Source organism: Lithobates pipiens, unplaced genomic scaffold (assembly GCF_037356315.1).
Source record: "Lithobates pipiens isolate NorthernLeopardFrog02 unplaced genomic scaffold, aLitPip1_a1.2 Scaffold_8, whole genome shotgun sequence".
Taxonomy (NCBI): Eukaryota; Metazoa; Chordata; class Amphibia; order Anura; family Ranidae; genus Lithobates; species Lithobates pipiens.
Genome location: NW_027507903.1, coordinates 533,049,179 through 533,069,224, shown reverse-complemented (window position 1 = coordinate 533,069,224; position 20,046 = coordinate 533,049,179). Strand labels below are relative to the sequence as shown.

Sequence of the window (20,046 nt, the reverse complement as noted above, 5' to 3'; positions counted from 1 at the left end):
AATTAATATGCATGCCTTCTCCTAGTAGAACTCAGATTAGTTCAGCAGCATGCTATCAACTGAATGGAAACTTCTGCAAGATGGCTACAAGTCCTCTTGTCCAAAACCAAATCTCCTGCAATGTTTCTGCCAAACAATATGTTCAACTCCAAACAAAGGAAACGCTGCTTTTATTAGGAAAGAGCTTTGCATTTTCTCCGACATTCTCCAGACATCCCATTGTGGCATGCAAATCCGGTGGCCTAAAATCTTCAAGCAAAAAAGCCACCCTGACAAGTATCGTTGGTAAGCTTAATTTGCAGGAAGGCATTTTATGTCCTTTTTGTGCCAGTTTCAGAAATGTTTTTCCTGATGTATCAACATGTATACGAATAGCAATCAGAATCGCTCCTTAGAGGTGTGCTTCCTTTGCTTCATATGACATGGTGTTGTTGCATTTGTTGAGATTCACACTGATAGCCACTGCTTTGGGACACATTCAGAAGTCTTCTTGCCGCAAGCAGTCAGAAATAGAATCTGACGTGGATCGGCAGATTTTCTGAAAAATAGAGCATCAAAATGCTCAACACAGTTGCTGGATAGTGGCATTTCAAATGTATTAACAACTCTTGTGTTTTATCTGGGTTTACCCACAAACGGACCTTGATCCAAAGGTACTTGGTATTACCTGCCACTTCTTGCTTTACAGTGGATATTTAGTAACTTTTCAAACATGCATGAATATATCCCTAACACGTCACGATAGCAGTTGCAATATCATTTTTTCTTTCAAAAAAGTTCTACTTTTATTTTTTAAATACTGTCCTTGAGCTCCAGTCAAGTGGATTTGGCGGTGTTTTTTTTTTTCTAGGAGTACTTATATGCTACCATTTCTTGCTATGAGAGAAAAAATATTCTCTTTTGTCTGGGATAAGCACGATTTTAGGTTTCGGATCACTTGAAGGCCTATTTGAAACCAAGGAGACATGGGTGATGGATTTCCGTGATGGCTTCTGTGCTCCAGTGGCGCAATCGGTCAGCGCGCGGTACTTATATGGCAGTATCTGTTGAGCAATGCCGAGGTTGTGAGTTCGAGCCTCACCTGGAGCATGCAGTTTCTTGCTTTTTGCCTTTATTCATGGAAAATGTAATCTGCACTTGCACCCTATGGCCTGAGAACTTTACAACAGGGCAATAAGCGCCCAAAGAAACTCAAGGTTCTTTCCTCAAGGGTGCTTGAATGAGCTGTCTTTCTGTTACACTGACCACATTCTTTAAATTGTGGACCAGAACAGATAAAGAAAATGTGCGCCTTCTACTTGATGAAAAGAGGTGTGGAGAGCTGCGACATGGCTTTTCTCTTTCAGAAAACTCATTCTTCTGACTTTGTAGCTCAAACCGCTTGCAATTCTGTAGCAAGTTTACAAGGGAAAATAAAAACAAAGATTTTGCCACCCTTACCTTGTAAAGTAAGAGAACGGATGCCTTCTGAAAGAAAAAAAAAGTCTTTGCTGTCATCTAGCGAAAGCCCCAGTGGCCTAATGGATAAGGCACTGGCCTCCTAAGCCAGGGATTGTGGGTTCGAGTCCCATCTGGGGTGTTTGAGATCTTGCTTGACTCTTTCAAGTCACATCTAAAGCAAGGCTTTAGAATAAAACCTTTAGGAGTTCCCTTTCCTGTTGCCTTAATTAATATGCGTGCCTTCTCCTAGTAGAACTCAGATTAGTTCAGGAGCATGCTATCAACTGAATGGAAACTTCTGCAAGATGGCTACAAGTCCTCTTGTCCAAAACCAAATCTCCTGCAATGTTTCTGCCAAACAATATGTTCAACTCCCCACAAAGGAAACGCTGCTTTTATTAGGAAAGAGCTTTGCATTTTCTCCGACATTCTCCAGACATCCCATTGTGGCATGCAAATCCGGTGGCCTAAAATCTTCAAGCAAAAAAGCCACCCTGACAAGTATCGTTGGTAAGCTTAATTTGCAGGAAGGCATTTTATGTCCTTGTTGTGCCAGTTTCAGAAATGTTTTTCCTGATGTATCAACATGTATACGAATAGCAATCAGAATCGCTCCTTAGAGGTGTGCTTCCTTTGCTTCATATGACATGGTGTTGTTGCATTTGTTGAGATTCACACTGATAGCCACTGCTTTGGGACACATTCAGAAGTCTTCTTGCCGCAAGCAGTCAGAAATAGAATCTGACGTGGATCGGCAGATTTTCTGAAAAATAGAGCATCAAAATGCTCAACACAGTTGCTGGATAGTGGCATTTCAAATGTATTAACAACTCTTGTGTTTTATCTGGGTTTACCCACAAACGGACCTTGATCCAAAGGTACTTGGTATTACCTGCCACTTCTTGCTTTACAGTGGATATTTAGTAACTTTTCAAACATGCATGAATATATCCCTAACACGTCACGATAGCAGTTGCAATATCATTTTTTCTTTCAAAAAAGTTCTACTTTTATTTTTTAAATACTGTCCTTGAGCTCCAGTCAAGTGGATTTGGCGGTGTTTTTTTTTTTTCTAGGAGTACTTATATGCTACCATTTCTTGCTATGAGAGAAAAAATATTCTCTTTTGTCTGGGATAAGCACGATTTTAGGTTTCGGATCACTTGAAGGCCTATTTGAAACCAAGGAGACATGGGTGATGGATTTCCTTGATGGCTTCTGTGCTCCAGTGGCGCAATCGGTCAGCGCGCGGTACTTATATGGCAGTATCTGTTGAGCAATGCCGAGGTTGTGAGTTCAAGCCTCACCTGGAGCATGCAGTTTCTTGCTTTTTGCCTTTATTCATGGAAAATGTAATCTGCACTTGCACCCTATGGCCTGAGAACTTTACAACAGGGCAATAAGCGCCCAAAGAAACTCAAGGTTCTTTCCTCAAGGGTGCTTGAATGAGCTGTCTTTCTGTTACACTGAGCACATTCTTTAAATTGTGGACCAGAACAGATAAAGAAAATGTGCGCCTTCTACTTGATGAAAAGAGGTGTGGAGAGCTGCGACATGGCTTTTCTCTTTCAGAAAACTCATTCTTCTGACTTTGTAGCTCAAACCGCTTGCAATTCTGTAGCAAGTTTACAAGGGAAAATAAAAACAAAGATTTTGCCACCCTTACCTTGTAAAGTAAGAGAACGGATGCCTTCTGAAAGAAAAAAAAAGTCTTTGCTGTCATCTAGCGAAAGCCCCAGTGGCCTAATGGATAAGGCACTGGCCTCCTAAGCCAGGGATTGTGGGTTCGAGTCCCATCTGGGGTGTTTGAGATCTTGCTTGACTCTTTCAAGTCACATCTAAAGCAAGGCTTTAGAATAAAACCTTTAGGAGTTCCCTTTCCTGTTGCCTTAATTAATATGCGTGCCTTCTCCTAGTAGAACTCAGATTAGTTCAGGAGCATGCTATCAACTGAATGGAAACTTCTGCAAGATGGCTACAAGTCCTCTTGTCCAAAACCAAATCTCCTGCAATGTTTCTGCCAAACAATATGTTCAACTCCCCACAAAGGAAACGCTGCTTTTATTAGGAAAGAGCTTTGCATTTTCTCCGACATTCTCCAGACATCCCATTGTGGCATGCAAATCCGGTGGCCTAAAATCTTCAAGCAAAAAAGCCACCCTGACAAGTATCGTTGGTAAGCTTAATTTGCAGGAAGGCATTTTATGTCCTTGTTGTGCCAGTTTCAGAAATGTTTTTCCTGATGTATCAACATGTATACGAATAGCAATCAGAATCGCTCCTTAGAGGTGTGCTTCCTTTGCTTCATATGACATGGTGTTGTTGCATTTGTTGAGATTCACACTGATAGCCACTGCTTTGGGACACATTCAGAAGTCTTCTTGCCGCAAGCAGTCAGAAATAGAATCTGACGTGGATCGGCAGATTTTCTGAAAAATAGAGCATCAAAATGCTCAACACAGTTGCTGGATAGTGGCATTTCAAATGTATTAACAACTCTTGTGTTTTATCTGGGTTTACCCACAAACGGACCTTGATCCAAAGGTACTTGGTATTACCTGCCACTTCTTGCTTTACAGTGGATATTTAGTAACTTTTCAAACATGCATGAATATATCCCTAACACGTCACGATAGCAGTTGCAATATCATTTTTTCTTTCAAAAAAGTTCTACTTTTATTTTTTAAATACTGTCCTTGAGCTCCAGTCAAGTGGATTTGGCGGTGTTTTTTTTTTTTCTAGGAGTACTTATATGCTACCATTTCTTGCTATGAGAGAAAAAATATTCTCTTTTGTCTGGGATAAGCACGATTTTAGGTTTCGGATCACTTGAAGGCCTATTTGAAACCAAGGAGACATGGGTGATGGATTTCCTTGATGGCTTCTGTGCTCCAGTGGCGCAATCGGTCAGCGCGCGGTACTTATATGGCAGTATCTGTTGAGCAATGCCGAGGTTGTGAGTTCAAGCCTCACCTGGAGCATGCAGTTTCTTGCTTTTTGCCTTTATTCATGGAAAATGTAATCTGCACTTGCACCCTATGGCCTGAGAACTTTACAACAGGGCAATAAGCGCCCAAAGAAACTCAAGGTTCTTTCCTCAAGGGTGCTTGAATGAGCTGTCTTTCTGTTACACTGAGCACATTCTTTAAATTGTGGACCAGAACAGATAAAGAAAATGTGCGCCTTCTACTTGATGAAAAGAGGTGTGGAGAGCTGCGACATGGCTTTTCTCTTTCAGAAAACTCATTCTTCTGACTTTGTAGCTCAAACCGCTTGCAATTCTGTAGCAAGTTTACAAGGGAAAATAAAAACAAAGATTTTGCCACCCTTACCTTGTAAAGTAAGAGAACGGATGCCTTCTGAAAGAAAAAAAAAGTCTTTGCTGTCATCTAGCGAAAGCCCCAGTGGCCTAATGGATAAGGCACTGGCCTCCTAAGCCAGGGATTGTGGGTTCGAGTCCCATCTGGGGTGTTTGAGATCTTGCTTGACTCTTTCAAGTCACATCTAAAGCAAGGCTTTAGAATAAAACCTTTAGGAGTTCCCTTTCCTGTTGCCTTAATTAATATGCGTGCCTTCTCCTAGTAGAACTCAGATTAGTTCAGCAGCATGCTATCAACTGAATGGAAACTTCTGCAAGATGGCTACAAGCCCTCTTGTCCAAAACCAAATCTCCTGCAATGTTTCTGCCAAACAATATGTTCAACTCCCCACAAAGGAAACGCTGCTTTTATTAGGAAAGAGCTTTGCATTTTCTCCGACATTCTCCAGACATCCCATTGTGGCATGCAAATCCGGTGGCCTAAAATCTTCAAGCAAAAAAGCCACCCTGACAAGTATCGTTGGTAAGCTTAATTTGCAGGAAGGCATTTTATGTCCTTGTTGTGCCAGTTTCAGAAATGTTTTTCCTGATGTATCAACATGTATACGAATAGCAATCAGAATCGCTCCTTAGAGGTGTGCTTCCTTTGCTTCATATGACATGGTGTTGTTGCATTTGTTGAGATTCACACTGATAGCCACTGCTTTGGGACACATTCAGAAGTCTTCTTGCCGCAAGCAATCAGAAATAGAATCTGACGTGGATCGGCAGATTTTCTGAAAAATAGAGCATCAAAATGCTCAACACAGTTGCTGGATAGTGGCATTTCAAATGTATTAACAACTCTTGTGTTTTATCTGGGTTTACCCACAAACGGACCTTGATCCAAAGGTACTTGGTATTACCTGCCACTTCTTGCTTTACAGTGGATATTTAGTAACTTTTCAAACATGCATGAATATATCCCTAACACGTCACGATCGCAGTTGCAATATCATTTTTTCTTTCAAAAAAGTTCTACTTTTATTTTTTAAATACTGTCCTTGAGCTCCAGTCAAGTGGATTTGGCGGTGTTTTTTTTTTTCTAGGAGTACTTATATGCTACCATTTCTTGCTATGAGAGAAAAAATATTCTCTTTTGTCTGGGATAAGCACGATTTTAGGTTTCGGATCACTTGAAGGCCTATTTGAAACCAAGGAGACATGGGTGATGGATTTCCGTGATGGCTTCTGTCCTCCAGTGGCGCAATTGGTCAGCGCGCGGTACTTATATGGCAGTATCTGTTGAGCAATGCCGAGGTTGTGAGTTCGAGCCTCACCTGGAGCATGCAGTTTCTTGCTTTTTGCCTTTATTCATGGAAAATTTAATCTGCACTTGCACCCTATGGCCTGAGAACTTTACAACAGGGCAATAAGCGCCCAAAGAAACTCAAGGTTCTTTCCTCAAGGGTGCTTGAATGAGCTGTCTTTCTGTTACACTGACCACATTCTTTAAATTGTGGACCAGAACAGATAAAGAAAATGTGCGCCTTCTACTTGATGAAAAGAGGTGTGGAGAGCTGCGACATGGCTTTTCTCTTTCAGAAAACTCATTCTTCTGACTTTGTAGCTCAAACCGCTTGCAATTCTGTAGCAAGTTTACAAGGGAAAATAAAAACAAAGATTTTGCCACCCTTACCTTGTAAAGTAAGAGAACGGATGCCTTCTGAAAGAAAAAAAAAGTCTTTGCTGTCATCTAGCGAAAGCCCCAGTGGCCTAATGGATAAGGCACTGGCCTCCTAAGCCAGGGATTGTGGGTTCGAGTCCCATCTGGGGTGTTTGAGATCTTGCTTGACTCTTTCAAGTCACATCTAAAGCAAGGCTTTAGAATAAAACCTCTAGGAGTTCCCTTTCCTGTTGCCTTAATTAATATGCATGCCTTCTCCTAGTAGAACTCAGATTAGTTCAGCAGCATGCTATCAACTGAATGGAAACTTCTGCAAGATGGCTACAAGTCCTCTTGTCCAAAACCAAATCTCCTGCAATGTTTCTGCCAAACAATATGTTCAACTCCCCACAAAGGAAACGCTGCTTTTATTAGGAAAGAGCTTTGCATTTTCTCCGACATTCTCCAGACATCCCATTGTGGCATGCAAATCCGGTGGCCTAAAATCTTCAAGCAAAAAAGCCACCCTGACAAGTATCGTTGGTAAGCTTAATTTGCAGGAAGGCATTTTATGTCCTTGTTGTGCCAGTTTCAGAAATGTTTTTCCTGATGTATCAACATGTATACGAATAGCAATCAGAATCGCTCCTTAGAGGTGTGCTTCCTTTGCTTCATATGACATGGTGTTGTTGCATTTGTTGAGATTCACACTGATAGCCACTGCTTTGGGACACATTCAGAAGTCTTCTTGCCGCAAGCAGTCAGAAATAGAATCTGACGTGGATCGGCAGATTTTCTGAAAAATAGAGCATCAAAATGCTCAACACAGTTGCTGGATAGTGGCATTTCAAATGTATTAACAACTCTTGTGTTTTATCTGGGTTTACCCACAAACGGACCTTGATCCAAAGGTACTTGGTATTACCTGCCACTTCTTGCTTTACAGTGGATATTTAGTAACTTTTCAAACATGCATGAATATATCCCTAACACGTCACGATAGCAGTTGCAATATCATTTTTTCTTTCAAAAAAGTTCTACTTTTATTTTTTAAATACTGTCCTTGAGCTCCAGTCAAGTGGATTTGGCGGTGTTTTTTTTTTTTTCTAGGAGTACTTATATGCTACCATTTCTTGCTATGAGAGAAAAAATATTCTCTTTTGTCTGTGATAAGCACGATTTTAGGTTTCGGATCACTTGAAGGCCTATTTGAAACCAAGGAGACATGGGTGATGGATTTCCGTGATGGCTTCTGTGCTCCAGTGGCGCAATCGGTCAGCGCGCGGTACTTATATGGCAGTATCTGTTGAGCAATGCCGAGGTTGTGAGTTCGAGCCTCACCTGGAGCATGCAGTTTCTTGCTTTTTGCCTTTATTCATGGAAAATGTAATCTGCACTTGCACCCTATGGCCTGAGAACTTTACAACAGGGCAATAAGCGCCCAAAGAAACTCAAGGTTCTTTCCTCAAGGGTGCTTGAATGAGCTGTCTTTCTGTTACACTGACCACATTCTTTAAATTGTGGACCAGAACAGATAAAGAAAATGTGCGCCTTCTACTTGATGAAAAGAGGTGTGGAGAGCTGCGACATGGCTTTTCTCTTTCAGAAAACTCATTCTTCTGACTTTGTAGCTCAAACCGCTTGCAATTCTGTAGCAAGTTTACAAGGGAAAATAAAAACAAAGATTTTGCCACCCTTACCTTGTAAAGTAAGAGAACGGATGCCTTCTGAAAGAAAAAAAAAGTCTTTGCTGTCATCTAGCGAAAGCCCCAGTGGCCTAATGGATAAGGCACTGGCCTCCTAAGCCAGGGATTGTGGGTTCGAGTCCCATCTGGGGTGTTTGAGATCTTGCTTGACTCTTTCAAGTCACATCTAAAGCAAGGCTTTAGAATAAAACCTTTAGGACTTCCCTTTCCTGTTGCCTTAATTAATATGCATGCCTTCTCCTAGTAGAACTCAGATTAGTTAGGCAGCATGCTATCAACTGAATGGAAACTTCTGCAAGATGGCTACAAGTCCTCTTGTCCAAAACCAAATCTCCTGCAATGTTTCTGCCAAACAATATGTTCAACTCCCCACAAAGGAAACGCTGCTTTTATTAGGAAAGAGCTTTGCATTTTCTCCGACATTCTCCAGACATCCCATTGTGGCATGCAAATCCGGTGGCCTAAAATCTTCAAGCAAAAATGCCACCCTGACAAGTATCGTTGGTAAGCTTAATTTGCAGGAAGGCATTTTATGTCCTTGTTGTGCCAGTTTCAGAAATGTTTTTCCTGATGTATCAACATGTATACGAATAGCAATCAGAATTGCTCCTTAGAGGTGTGCTTCCTTTGCTTCATATGACATGGTGTTGTTGCATTTGTTGAGATTCACACTGATAGCCACTGCTTTGGGACACATTCAGAAGTCTTCTTGCCGCAAGCAGTCAGAAATAGAATCTGACGTGGATCGGCAGATTTTCTGAAAAATAGAGCATCAAAATGCTCAACACAGTTGCTGGATAGTGGCATTTCAAATGTATTAACAACTCTTGTGTTTTATCTGGGTTTACCCACAAACGGACCTTGATCCAAAGGTACTTGGTATTACCTGCCACTTCTTGCTTTACAGTGGATATTTAGTAACTTTTCAAACATGCATGAATATATCCCTAACACGTCACGATAGCAGTTGCAATATCATTTTTTCTTTCAAAAAAGTTCTACTTTTATTTTTTAAATACTGTCCTTGAGCTCCAGTCAAGTGGATTTGGCGGTGTTTTTTTTTTTTTTCTAGGAGTACTTATATGCTACCATTTCTTGCTATGAGAGAAAAAATATTCTCTTTTGTCTGGGATAAGCACGATTTTAGGTTTCGGATCACTTGAAGGCCTATTTGAAACCAAGGAGACATGGGTGATGGATTTCCGTGATGGCTTCTGTGCTCCAGTGGCGCAATCGGTCAGCGCGCGGTACTTATATGGCAGTATCTGTTGAGCAATGCCGAGGTTGTGAGTTCGAGCCTCACCTGGAGCATGCAGTTTCTTGCTTTTTGCCTTTATTCATGGAAAATGTAATCTGCACTTGCACCCTATGGCCTGAGAACTTTACAACAGGGCAATAAGCGCCCAAAGAAACTCAAGGTTCTTTCCTCAAGGGTGCTTGAATGAGCTGTCTTTCTGTTACACTGACCACATTCTTTAAATTGTGGACCAGAACAGATAAAGAAAATGTGCGCCTTCTACTTGATGAAAAGAGGTGTGGAGAGCTGCGACATGGCTTTTCTCTTTCAGAAAACTCATTCTTCTGACTTTGTAGCTCAAACCGCTTGCAATTCTGTAGCAAGTTTACAAGGGAAAATAAAAACAAAGATTTTGCCACCCTTACCTTGTAAAGTAAGAGAACGGATGCCTTCTGAAAGAAAAAAAAAGTCTTTGCTGTCATCTAGCGAAAGCCCCAGTGGCCTAATGGATAAGGCACTGGCCTCCTAAGCCAGGGATTGTGGGTTCGAGTCCCATCTGGGGTGTTTGAGATCTTGCTTGACTCTTTCAAGTCACATCTAAAGCAAGGCTTTAGAATAAAACCTTTAGGACTTCCCTTTCCTGTTGCCTTAATTAATATGCATGCCTTCTCCTAGTAGAACTCAGATTAGTTCAGCAGCATGCTATCAACTGAATGGAAACTTCTGCAAGATGGCTACAAGTCCTCTTGTCCAAAACCAAATCTCCTGCAATGTTTCTGCCAAACAATATGTTCAACTCCAAACAAAGGAAACGCTGCTTTTATTAGGAAAGAGCTTTGCATTTTCTCCGACATTCTCCAGACATCCCATTGTGGCATGCAAATCCGGTGGCCTAAAATCTTCAAGCAAAAAAGCCACCCTGACAAGTATCGTTGGTAAGCTTAATTTGCAGGAAGGCATTTTATGTCCTTTTTGTGCCAGTTTCAGAAATGTTTTTCCTGATGTATCAACATGTATACGAATAGCAATCAGAATCGCTCCTTAGAGGTGTGCTTCCTTTGCTTCATATGACATGGTGTTGTTGCATTTGTTGAGATTCACACTGATAGCCACTGCTTTGGGACACATTCAGAAGTCTTCTTGCCGCAAGCAGTCAGAAATAGAATCTGACGTGGATCGGCAGATTTTCTGAAAAATAGAGCATCAAAATGCTCAACACAGTTGCTGGATAGTGGCATTTCAAATGTATTAACAACTCTTGTGTTTTATCTGGGTTTACCCACAAACGGACCTTGATCCAAAGGTACTTGGTATTACCTGCCACTTCTTGCTTTACAGTGGATATTTAGTAACTTTTCAAACATGCATGAATATATCCCTAACACGTCACGATAGCAGTTGCAATATCATTTTTTCTTTCAAAAAAGTTCTACTTTTATTTTTTAAATACTGTCCTTGAGCTCCAGTCAAGTGGATTTGGCGGTGTTTTTTTTTTTTCTAGGAGTACTTATATGCTACCATTTCTTGCTATGAGAGAAAAAATATTCTCTTTTGTCTGGGATAAGCACGATTTTAGGTTTCGGATCACTTGAAGGCCTATTTGAAACCAAGGAGACATGGGTGATGGATTTCCTTGATGGCTTCTGTGCTCCAGTGGCGCAATCGGTCAGCGCACGGTACTTATATGGCAGTATCTGTTGAGCAATGCCGAGGTTGTGAGTTCGAGCTTCACCTGGAGCATGCAGTTTCTTGCTTTTTGCCTTTATTCATGGAAAATGTAATCTGCACTTGCACCCTATGGCCTGAGAACTTTACAACAGGGCAATAAGCGCCCAAAGAAACTCAAGTTTCTTTCCTCAAGGGTGCTTGAATGAGCTGTCTTTCTGTTACACTGAGCACATTCTTTAAATTGTGGACCAGAACAGATAAAGAAAATGTGCGCCTTCTACTTGATGAAAAGAGGTGTGGAGAGCTGCGACATGGCTTTTCTCTTTCAGAAAACTCATTCTTCTGACTTTGTAGCTCAAACCGCTTGCAATTCTGTAGCAAGTTTACAAGGGAAAATAAAAACAAAGATTTTGCCACCCTTACCTTGTAAAGTAAGAGAACGGATGCCTTCTGAAAGAAAAAAAAAGTCTTTGCTGTCATCTAGCGAAAGCCCCAGTGGCCTAATGGATAAGGCACTGGCCTCCTAAGCCAGGGATTGTGGGTTCGAGTCCCATCTGGGGTGTTTGAGATCTTGCTTGACTCTTTCAAGTCACATCTAAAGCAAGGCTTTAGAATAAAACCTTTAGGACTTCCCTTTCCTGTTGCCTTAATTAATATGCGTGCCTTCTCCTAGTAGAACTCAGATTAGTTCAGCAGCATGCTATCAACTGAATGGAAACTTCTGCAAGATGGCTACAAGTCCTCTTGTCCAAAACCAAATCTCCTGCAATGTTTCTGCCAAACAATATGTTCAACTCCCCACAAAGGAAACGCTGCTTTTATTAGGAAAGAGCTTTGCATTTTCTCCGACATTCTCCAGACATCCCATTGTGGCATGCAAATCCGGTGGCCTAAAATCTTCAAGCAAAAAAGCCACCCTGACAAGTATCGTTGGTAAGCTTAATTTGCAGGAAGGCATTTTATGTCCTTTTTGTGCCAGTTTCAGAAATGTTTTTCCTGATGTATCAACATGTATACGAATAGCAATCAGAATCGCTCCTTAGAGGTGTGCTTCCTTTGCTTCATATGACATGGTGTTGTTGCATTTGTTGAGATTCACACTGATAGCCACTGCTTTGGGACACATTCAGAAGTCTTCTTGCCGCAAGCAGTCAGAAATAGAATCTGACGTGGATCGGCAGATTTTCTGAAAAATAGAGCATCAAAATGCTCAACACAGTTGCTGGATAGTGGCATTTCAAATGTATTAACAACTCTTGTGTTTTATCTGGGTTTACCCACAAACGGACCTTGATCCAAAGGTACTTGGTATTACCTGCCACTTCTTGCTTTACAGTGGATATTTAGTAACTTTTCAAACATGCATGAATATATCCCTAACACGTCACGATAGCAGTTGCAATATCATTTTTTCTTTCAAAAAAGTTCTACTTTTATTTTTTAAATACTGTCCTTGAGCTCCAGTCAAGTGGATTTGGCGGTGTTTTTTTTTTCTAGGAGTACTTATATGCTACCATTTCTTGCTATGAGAGAAAAAATATTCTCTTTTGTCTGGGATAAGCACGATTTTAGGTTTCGGATCACTTGAAGGCCTATTTGAAACCAAGGAGACATGGGTGATGGATTTCCGTGATGGCTTCTGTGCTCCAGTGGCGCAATCGGTCAGCGCGCGGTACTTATATGGCAGTATCTGTTGAGCAATGCCGAGGTTGTGAGTTCGAGCCTCACCTGGAGCATGCAGTTTCTTGCTTTTTGCCTTTATTCATGGAAAATGTAATCTGCACTTGCACCCTATGGCCTGAGAACTTTACAACAGGGCAATAAGCGCCCAAAGAAACTCAAGGTTCTTTCCTCAAGGGTGCTTGAATGAGCTGTCTTTCTGTTACACTGACCACATTCTTTAAATTGTGGACCAGAACAGATAAAGAAAATGTGCGCCTTCTACTTGATGAAAAGAGGTGTGGAGAGCTGCGACATGGCTTTTCTCTTTCAGAAAACTCATTCTTCTGACTTTGTAGCTCAAACCGCTTGCAATTCTGTAGCAAGTTTACAAGGGAAAATAAAAACAAAGATTTTGCCACCCTTACCTTGTAAAGTAAGAGAACGGATGCCTTCTGAAAGAAAAAAAAAGTCTTTGCTGTCATCTAGCGAAAGCCCCAGTGGCCTAATGGATAAGGCACTGGCCTCCTAAGCCAGGGATTGTGGGTTCGAGTCCCATCTGGGGTGTTTGAGATCTTGCTTGACTCTTTCAAGTCACATCTAAAGCAAGGCTTTAGAATAAAACCTTTAGGACTTCCCTTTCCTGTTGCCTTAATTAATATGCGTGCCTTCTCCTAGTAGAACTCAGATTAGTTCAGCAGCATGCTATCAACTGAATGGAAACTTCTGCAAGATGGCTACAAGTCCTCTTGTCCAAAACCAAATCTCCTGCAATGTTTCTGCCAAACAATATGTTCAACTCCCCACAAAGGAAACGCTGCTTTTATTAGGAAAGAGCTTTGCATTTTCTCCGACATTCTCCAGACATCCCATTGTGGCATGCAAATCCGGTGGCCTAAAATCTTCAAGCAAAAAAGCCACCCTGACAAGTATCGTTGGTAAGCTTAATTTGCAGGAAGGCATTTTATGTCCTTGTTGTGCCAGTTTCAGAAATGTTTTTCCTGATGTATCAACATGTATACGAATAGCAATCAGAATTGCTCCTTAGAGGTGTGCTTCCTTTGCTTCATATGACATGGTGTTGTTGCATTTGTTGAGATTCACACTGATAGCCACTGCTTTGGGACACATTCAGAAGTCTTCTTGCCGCAAGCAGTCAGAAATAGAATCTGACGTGGATCGGCAGATTTTCTGAAAAATAGAGCATCAAAATGCTCAACACAGTTGCTGGATAGTGGCATTTCAAATGTATTAACAACTCTTGTGTTTTATCTGGGTTTACCCACAAACGGACCTTGATCCAAAGGTACTTGGTATTACCTGCCACTTCTTGCTTTACAGTGGATATTTAGTAACTTTTCAAACATGCATGAATATATCCCTAACACGTCACGATAGCAGTTGCAATATCATTTTTTCTTTCAAAAAAGTTCTACTTTTATTTTTTAAATACTGTCCTTGAGCTCCAGTCAAGTGGATTTGGCGGTGTTTTTTTTTTTTTTCTAGGAGTACTTATATGCTACCATTTCTTGCTATGAGAGAAAAAATATTCTCTTTTGTCTGGGATAAGCACGATTTTAGGTTTCGGATCACTTGAAGGCCTATTTGAAACCAAGGAGACATGGGTGATGGATTTCCGTGATGGCTTCTGTGCTCCAGTGGCGCAATCGGTCAGCGCGCGGTACTTATATGGCAGTATCTGTTGAGCAATGCCGAGGTTGTGAGTTCGAGCCTCACCTGGAGCATGCAGTTTCTTGCTTTTTGCCTTTATTCATGGAAAATGTAATCTGCACTTGCACCCTATGGCCTGAGAACTTTACAACAGGGCAATAAGCGCCCAAAGAAACTCAAGGTTCTTTCCTCAAGGGTGCTTGAATGAGCTGTCTTTCTGTTACACTGACCACATTCTTTAAATTGTGGACCAGAACAGATAAAGAAAATGTGCGCCTTCTACTTGATGAAAAGAGGTGTGGAGAGCTGCGACATGGCTTTTCTCTTTCAGAAAACTCATTCTTCTGACTTTGTAGCTCAAACCGCTTGCAATTCTGTAGCAAGTTTACAAGGGAAAATAAAAACAAAGATTTTGCCACCCTTACCTTGTAAAGTAAGAGAACGGATGCCTTCTGAAAGAAAAAAAAAGTCTTTGCTGTCATCTAGCGAAAGCCCCAGTGGCCTAATGGATAAGGCACTGGCCTCCTAAGCCAGGGATTGTGGGTTCGAGTCCCATCTGGGGTGTTTGAGATCTTGCTTGACTCTTTCAAGTCACATCTAAAGCAAGGCTTTAGAATAAAACCTTTAGGACTTCCCTTTCCTGTTGCCTTAATTAATATGCATGCCTTCTCCTAGTAGAACTCAGATTAGTTCAGCAGCATGCTATCAACTGAATGGAAACTTCTGCAAGATGGCTACAAGTCCTCTTGTCCAAAACCAAATCTCCTGCAATGTTTCTGCCAAACAATATGTTCAACTCCAAACAAAGGAAACGCTGCTTTTATTAGGAAAGAGCTTTGCATTTTCTCCGACATTCTCCAGACATCCCATTGTGGCATGCAAATCCGGTGGCCTAAAATCTTCAAGCAAAAAAGCCACCCTGACAAGTATCGTTGGTAAGCTTAATTTGCAGGAAGGCATTTTATGTCCTTTTTGTGCCAGTTTCAGAAATGTTTTTCCTGATGTATCAACATGTATACGAATAGCAATCAGAATCGCTCCTTAGAGGTGTGCTTCCTTTGCTTCATATGACATGGTGTTGTTGCATTTGTTGAGATTCACACTGATAGCCACTGCTTTGGGACACATTCAGAAGTCTTCTTGCCGCAAGCAGTCAGAAATAGAATCTGACGTGGATCGGCAGATTTTCTGAAAAATAGAGCATCAAAATGCTCAACACAGTTGCTGGATAGTGGCATTTCAAATGTATTAACAACTCTTGTGTTTTATCTGGGTTTACCCACAAACGGACCTTGATCCAAAGGTACTTGGTATTACCTGCCACTTCTTGCTTTACAGTGGATATTTAGTAACTTTTCAAACATGCATGAATATATCCCTAACACGTCACGATAGCAGTTGCAATATCATTTTTTCTTTCAAAAAAGTTCTACTTTTATTTTTTAAATACTGTCCTTGAGCTCCAGTCAAGTGGATTTGGCGGTGTTTTTTTTTTTTCTAGGAGTACTTATATGCTACCATTTCTTGCTATGAGAGAAAAAATATTCTCTTTTGTCTGGGATAAGCACGATTTTAGGTTTCGGATCACTTGAAGGCCTATTTGAAACCAAGGAGACATGGGTGATGGATTTCCTTGATGGCTTCTGTGCTCCAGTGGCGCAATCGGTCAGCGCACGGTACTTATATGGCAGTATCTGTTGAGCAATGCCGAGGTTGTGAGTTCGAGCTTCACCTGGAGCATGCAGTTTCTTGCTTTTTGCCTTTATTCATGGAAAATGTAATCTGCACTTGCACCCTATGGCCTGAGAACTTTACAACAGGGCAATAAGCGCCCAAAGAAACTCAAGTTTCTTTCCTCAAGGGTGCTTGAATGAGCTGTCTTTCTGTTACACTGACCACATTCTTTAAATTGTGGACCAGAACAGATAAAGAAAATGTGCGCCTTCTACTTGATGAAAAGAGGTGTGGAGAGCTGCGACATGGCTTTTCTCTTTCAGAAAACTCATTCTTCTGACTTTGTAGCTCAAACCGCTTGCAATTCTGTAGCAAGTTTACAAGGGAAAATAAAAACAAAGATTTTGCCACCCTTACCTTGTAAAGTAAGAGAACGGATGCCTTCTGAAAGAAAAAAAAAGTCTTTGCTGTCATCTAGCGAAAGCCCCAGTGGCCTAATGGATAAGGCACTGGCCTCCTAAGCCAGGGATTGTGGGTTCGAGTCCCATCTGGGGTGTTTGAGATCTTGCTTGACTCTTTCAAGTCACATCTAAAGCAAGGCTTTAGAATAAAACCTTTAGGACTTCCCTTTCCTGTTGCCTTAATTAATATGCGTGCCTTCTCCTAGTAGAACTCAGATTAGTTCAGCAGCATGCTATCAACTGAATGGAAACTTCTGCAAGATGGCTACAAGTCCTCTTGTCCAAAACCAAATCTCCTGCAATGTTTCTGCCAAACAATATGTTCAACTCCCCACAAAGGAAACGCTGCTTTTATTAGGAAAGAGCTTTGCATTTTCTCCGACATTCTCCAGACATCCCATTGTGGCATGCAAATCCGGTGGCCTAAAATCTTCAAGCAAAAAAGCCACCCTGACAAGTATCGTTGGTAAGCTTAATTTGCAGGAAGGCATTTTATGTCCTTTTTGTGCCAGTTTCAGAAATGTTTTTCCTGATGTATCAACATGTATACGAATAGCAATCAGAATCGCTCCTTAGAGGTGTGCTTCCTTTGCTTCATATGACATGGTGTTGTTGCATTTGTTGAGATTCACACTGATAGCCACTGCTTTGGGACACATTCAGAAGTCTTCTTGCCGCAAGCAGTCAGAAATAGAATCTGACGTGGATCGGCAGATTTTCTGAAAAATAGAGCATCAAAATGCTCAACACAGTTGCTGGATAGTGGCATTTCAAATGTATTAACAACTCTTGTGTTTTATCTGGGTTTACCCACAAACGGACCTTGATCCAAAGGTACTTGGTATTACCTGCCACTTCTTGCTTTACAGTGGATATTTAGTAACTTTTCAAACATGCATGAATATATCCCTAACACGTCACGATAGCAGTTGCAATATCATTTTTTCTTTCAAAAAAGTTCTACTTTTATTTTTTAAATACTGTCCTTGAGCTCCAGTCAAGTGGATTTGGCGGTGTTTTTTTTTTCTAGGAGTACTTATATGCTACCATTTCTTGCTATGAGAGAAAAAATATTCTCTTTTGTCTGGGATAAGCACGATTTTAGGTTTCGGATCACTTGAAGGCCTATTTGAAACCAAGGAGACATGGGTGATGGATTTCCGTGATGGCTTCTGTGCTCCAGTGGCGCAATCGGTCAGCGCGCGGTACTTATATGGCAGTATCTGTTGAGCAATGCCGAGGTTGTGAGTTCGAGCCTCACCTGGAGCATGCAGTTTCTTGCTTTTTGCCTTTATTCATGGAAAATGTAATCTGCACTTGCACCCTATGGCCTGAGAACTTTACAACAGGGCAATAAGCGCCCAAAGAAACTCAAGGTTCTTTCCTCAAGGGTGCTTGAATGAGCTGTCTTTCTGTTACACTGACCACATTCTTTAAATTGTGGACCAGAACAGATAAAGAAAATGTGCGCCTTCTACTTGATGAAAAGAGGTGTGGAGAGCTGCGACATGGCTTTTCTCTTTCAGAAAACTCATTCTTCTGACTTTGTAGCTCAAACCGCTTGCAATTCTGTAGCAAGTTTACAAGGGAAAATAAAAACAAAGATTTTGCCACCCTTACCTTGTAAAGTAAGAGAACGGATGCCTTCTGAAAGAAAAAAAAAGTCTTTGCTGTCATCTAGCGAAAGCCCCAGTGGCCTAATGGATAAGGCACTGGCCTCCTAAGCCAGGGATTGTGGGTTCGAGTCCCATCTGGGGTGTTTGAGATCTTGCTTGACTCTTTCAAGTCACATCTAAAGCAAGGCTTTAGAATAAAACCTTTAGGACTTCCCTTTCCTGTTGCCTTAATTAATATGCGTGCCTTCTCCTAGTAGAACTCAGATTAGTTCAGCAGCATGCTATCAACTGAATGGAAACTTCTGCAAGATGGCTACAAGTCCTCTTGTCCAAAACCAAATCTCCTGCAATGTTTCTGCCAAACAATATGTTCAACTCCCCACAAAGGAAACGCTGCTTTTATTAGGAAAGAGCTTTGCATTTTCTCCGACATTCTCCAGACATCCCATTGTGGCATGCAAATCCGGTGGCCTAAAATCTTCAAGCAAAAAAGCCACCCTGACAAGTATCGTTGGTAAGCTTAATTTGCAGGAAGGCATTTTATGTCCTTGTTGTGCCAGTTTCAGAAATGTTTTTCCTGATGTATCAACATGTATACGAATAGCAATCAGAATCGCTCCTTAGAGGTGTGCTTCCTTTGCTTCATATGACATGGTGTTGTTGCATTTGTTGAGATTCACACTGATAGCCACTGCTTTGGGACACATTCAGAAGTCTTCTTGCCGCAAGCAGTCAGAAATAGAATCTGACGTGGATCGGCAGATTTTCTGAAAAATAGAGCATCAAAATGCTCAACACAGTTGCTGGATAGTGGCATTTCAAATGTATTAACAACTCTTGTGTTTTATCTGGGTTTACCCACAAACGGACCTTGATCCAAAGGTACTTGGTATTACCTGCCACTTCTTGCTTTACAGTGGATATTTAGTAACTTTTCAAACATGCATGAATATATCCCTAACACGTCACGATAGCAGTTGCAATATCATTTTTTCTTTCAAAAAAGTTCTACTTTTATTTTTTAAATACTGTCCTTGAGCTCCAGTCAAGTGGATTTGGCGGTGTTTTTTTTTTTTTCTAGGAGTACTTATATGCTACCATTTCTTGCTATGAGAGAAAAAATATTCTCTTTTGTCTGGGATAAGCACGATTTTAGGTTTCGGATCACTTGAAGGCCTATTTGAAACCAAGGAGACATGGGTGATGGATTTCCGTGATGGCTTCTGTGCTCCAGTGGCGCAATCGGTCAGCGCGCGGTACTTATATGGCAGTATCTGTTGAGCAATGCCGAGGTTGTGAGTTCGAGCCTCACCTGGAGCATGCAGTTTCTTGCTTTTTGCCTTTATTCATGGAAAATGTAATCTGCACTTGCACCCTATGGCCTGAGAACTTTACAACAGGGCAATAAGCGCCCAAAGAAACTCAAGGTTCTTTCCTCAAGGGTGCTTGAATGAGCTGTCTTTCTGTTACACTGACCACATTCTTTAAATTGTGGACCAGAACAGATAAAGAAAATGTGCGCCTTCTACTTGATGAAAAGAGGTGTGGAGAGCTGCGACATGGCTTTTCTCTTTCAGAAAACTCATTCTTCTGACTTTGTAGCTCAAACCGCTTGCAATTCTGTAGCAAGTTTACAAGGGAAAATAAAAACAAAGATTTTGCCACCCTTACCTTGTAAAGTAAGAGAACGGATGCCTTCTGAAAGAAAAAAAAAGTCTTTGCTGTCATCTAGCGAAAGCCCCAGTGGCCTAATGGATAAGGCACTGGCCTCCTAAGCCAGGGACTGTGGGTTCGAGTCCCATCTGGGGTGTTTGAGATCTTGCTTGACTCTTTCAAGTCACATCTAAAGCAAGGCTTTAGAATAAAACCTTTAGGACTTCCCTTTCCTGTTGCCTTAATTAATATGCATGCCTTCTCCTAGTAGAACTCAGATTAGTTCAGCAGCATGCT

General features: G+C 41.3%; 21 non-coding genes across 21 annotated transcripts; all 21 read left to right on the top strand.

The window, feature by feature from the left end:
* The first annotated feature begins 996 nt into the window (after positions 1-996).
* On the top strand, positions 997-1,089 carry TRNAI-UAU (transfer RNA isoleucine (anticodon UAU)). Its single transcript is given in 2 exon segments — positions 997-1,034; positions 1,054-1,089. It is a non-coding gene; the product is annotated as a tRNA-Ile (tRNA).
* A 417-nt stretch (positions 1,090-1,506) lies between these two features.
* Positions 1,507-1,579, top strand: TRNAR-CCU (transfer RNA arginine (anticodon CCU)). Its single transcript has one exon. It is a non-coding gene; the product is annotated as a tRNA-Arg (tRNA).
* Positions 1,580-2,662: 1,083 nt separating this feature from the next.
* Positions 2,663-2,755, top strand: TRNAI-UAU (transfer RNA isoleucine (anticodon UAU)). The gene is given in 2 exon segments: positions 2,663-2,700; positions 2,720-2,755. It is a non-coding gene; the product is annotated as a tRNA-Ile (tRNA).
* A 417-nt stretch (positions 2,756-3,172) lies between these two features.
* Positions 3,173-3,245, top strand: TRNAR-CCU (transfer RNA arginine (anticodon CCU)). The gene has a single exon. It is a non-coding gene; the product is annotated as a tRNA-Arg (tRNA).
* Positions 3,246-4,328: 1,083 nt separating this feature from the next.
* Positions 4,329-4,421, top strand: TRNAI-UAU (transfer RNA isoleucine (anticodon UAU)). Its single transcript is given in 2 exon segments — positions 4,329-4,366; positions 4,386-4,421. It is a non-coding gene; the product is annotated as a tRNA-Ile (tRNA).
* Positions 4,422-4,838: 417 nt separating this feature from the next.
* TRNAR-CCU (transfer RNA arginine (anticodon CCU)) lies at positions 4,839-4,911 on the top strand. Its single transcript has one exon. It is a non-coding gene; the product is annotated as a tRNA-Arg (tRNA).
* Positions 4,912-6,503: 1,592 nt separating this feature from the next.
* TRNAR-CCU (transfer RNA arginine (anticodon CCU)) lies at positions 6,504-6,576 on the top strand. Its single transcript has one exon. It is a non-coding gene; the product is annotated as a tRNA-Arg (tRNA).
* Positions 6,577-7,660: 1,084 nt separating this feature from the next.
* On the top strand, positions 7,661-7,753 carry TRNAI-UAU (transfer RNA isoleucine (anticodon UAU)). Its single transcript is given in 2 exon segments — positions 7,661-7,698; positions 7,718-7,753. It is a non-coding gene; the product is annotated as a tRNA-Ile (tRNA).
* Positions 7,754-8,170: 417 nt separating this feature from the next.
* Positions 8,171-8,243, top strand: TRNAR-CCU (transfer RNA arginine (anticodon CCU)). Its single transcript has one exon. It is a non-coding gene; the product is annotated as a tRNA-Arg (tRNA).
* Positions 8,244-9,328: 1,085 nt separating this feature from the next.
* On the top strand, positions 9,329-9,421 carry TRNAI-UAU (transfer RNA isoleucine (anticodon UAU)). Its single transcript is given in 2 exon segments — positions 9,329-9,366; positions 9,386-9,421. It is a non-coding gene; the product is annotated as a tRNA-Ile (tRNA).
* A 417-nt stretch (positions 9,422-9,838) lies between these two features.
* TRNAR-CCU (transfer RNA arginine (anticodon CCU)) lies at positions 9,839-9,911 on the top strand. The gene has a single exon. It is a non-coding gene; the product is annotated as a tRNA-Arg (tRNA).
* Positions 9,912-11,504: 1,593 nt separating this feature from the next.
* On the top strand, positions 11,505-11,577 carry TRNAR-CCU (transfer RNA arginine (anticodon CCU)). The gene has a single exon. It is a non-coding gene; the product is annotated as a tRNA-Arg (tRNA).
* Positions 11,578-12,658: 1,081 nt separating this feature from the next.
* TRNAI-UAU (transfer RNA isoleucine (anticodon UAU)) lies at positions 12,659-12,751 on the top strand. The gene is given in 2 exon segments: positions 12,659-12,696; positions 12,716-12,751. It is a non-coding gene; the product is annotated as a tRNA-Ile (tRNA).
* Positions 12,752-13,168: 417 nt separating this feature from the next.
* On the top strand, positions 13,169-13,241 carry TRNAR-CCU (transfer RNA arginine (anticodon CCU)). The gene has a single exon. It is a non-coding gene; the product is annotated as a tRNA-Arg (tRNA).
* A 1,085-nt stretch (positions 13,242-14,326) lies between these two features.
* TRNAI-UAU (transfer RNA isoleucine (anticodon UAU)) lies at positions 14,327-14,419 on the top strand. The gene is given in 2 exon segments: positions 14,327-14,364; positions 14,384-14,419. It is a non-coding gene; the product is annotated as a tRNA-Ile (tRNA).
* Positions 14,420-14,836: 417 nt separating this feature from the next.
* Positions 14,837-14,909, top strand: TRNAR-CCU (transfer RNA arginine (anticodon CCU)). The gene has a single exon. It is a non-coding gene; the product is annotated as a tRNA-Arg (tRNA).
* Positions 14,910-16,502: 1,593 nt separating this feature from the next.
* TRNAR-CCU (transfer RNA arginine (anticodon CCU)) lies at positions 16,503-16,575 on the top strand. The gene has a single exon. It is a non-coding gene; the product is annotated as a tRNA-Arg (tRNA).
* Positions 16,576-17,656: 1,081 nt separating this feature from the next.
* TRNAI-UAU (transfer RNA isoleucine (anticodon UAU)) lies at positions 17,657-17,749 on the top strand. The gene is given in 2 exon segments: positions 17,657-17,694; positions 17,714-17,749. It is a non-coding gene; the product is annotated as a tRNA-Ile (tRNA).
* Positions 17,750-18,166: 417 nt separating this feature from the next.
* On the top strand, positions 18,167-18,239 carry TRNAR-CCU (transfer RNA arginine (anticodon CCU)). Its single transcript has one exon. It is a non-coding gene; the product is annotated as a tRNA-Arg (tRNA).
* Positions 18,240-19,323: 1,084 nt separating this feature from the next.
* On the top strand, positions 19,324-19,416 carry TRNAI-UAU (transfer RNA isoleucine (anticodon UAU)). The gene is given in 2 exon segments: positions 19,324-19,361; positions 19,381-19,416. It is a non-coding gene; the product is annotated as a tRNA-Ile (tRNA).
* A 417-nt stretch (positions 19,417-19,833) lies between these two features.
* TRNAR-CCU (transfer RNA arginine (anticodon CCU)) lies at positions 19,834-19,906 on the top strand. Its single transcript has one exon. It is a non-coding gene; the product is annotated as a tRNA-Arg (tRNA).
* Positions 19,907-20,046: the final 140 nt, after the last annotated feature.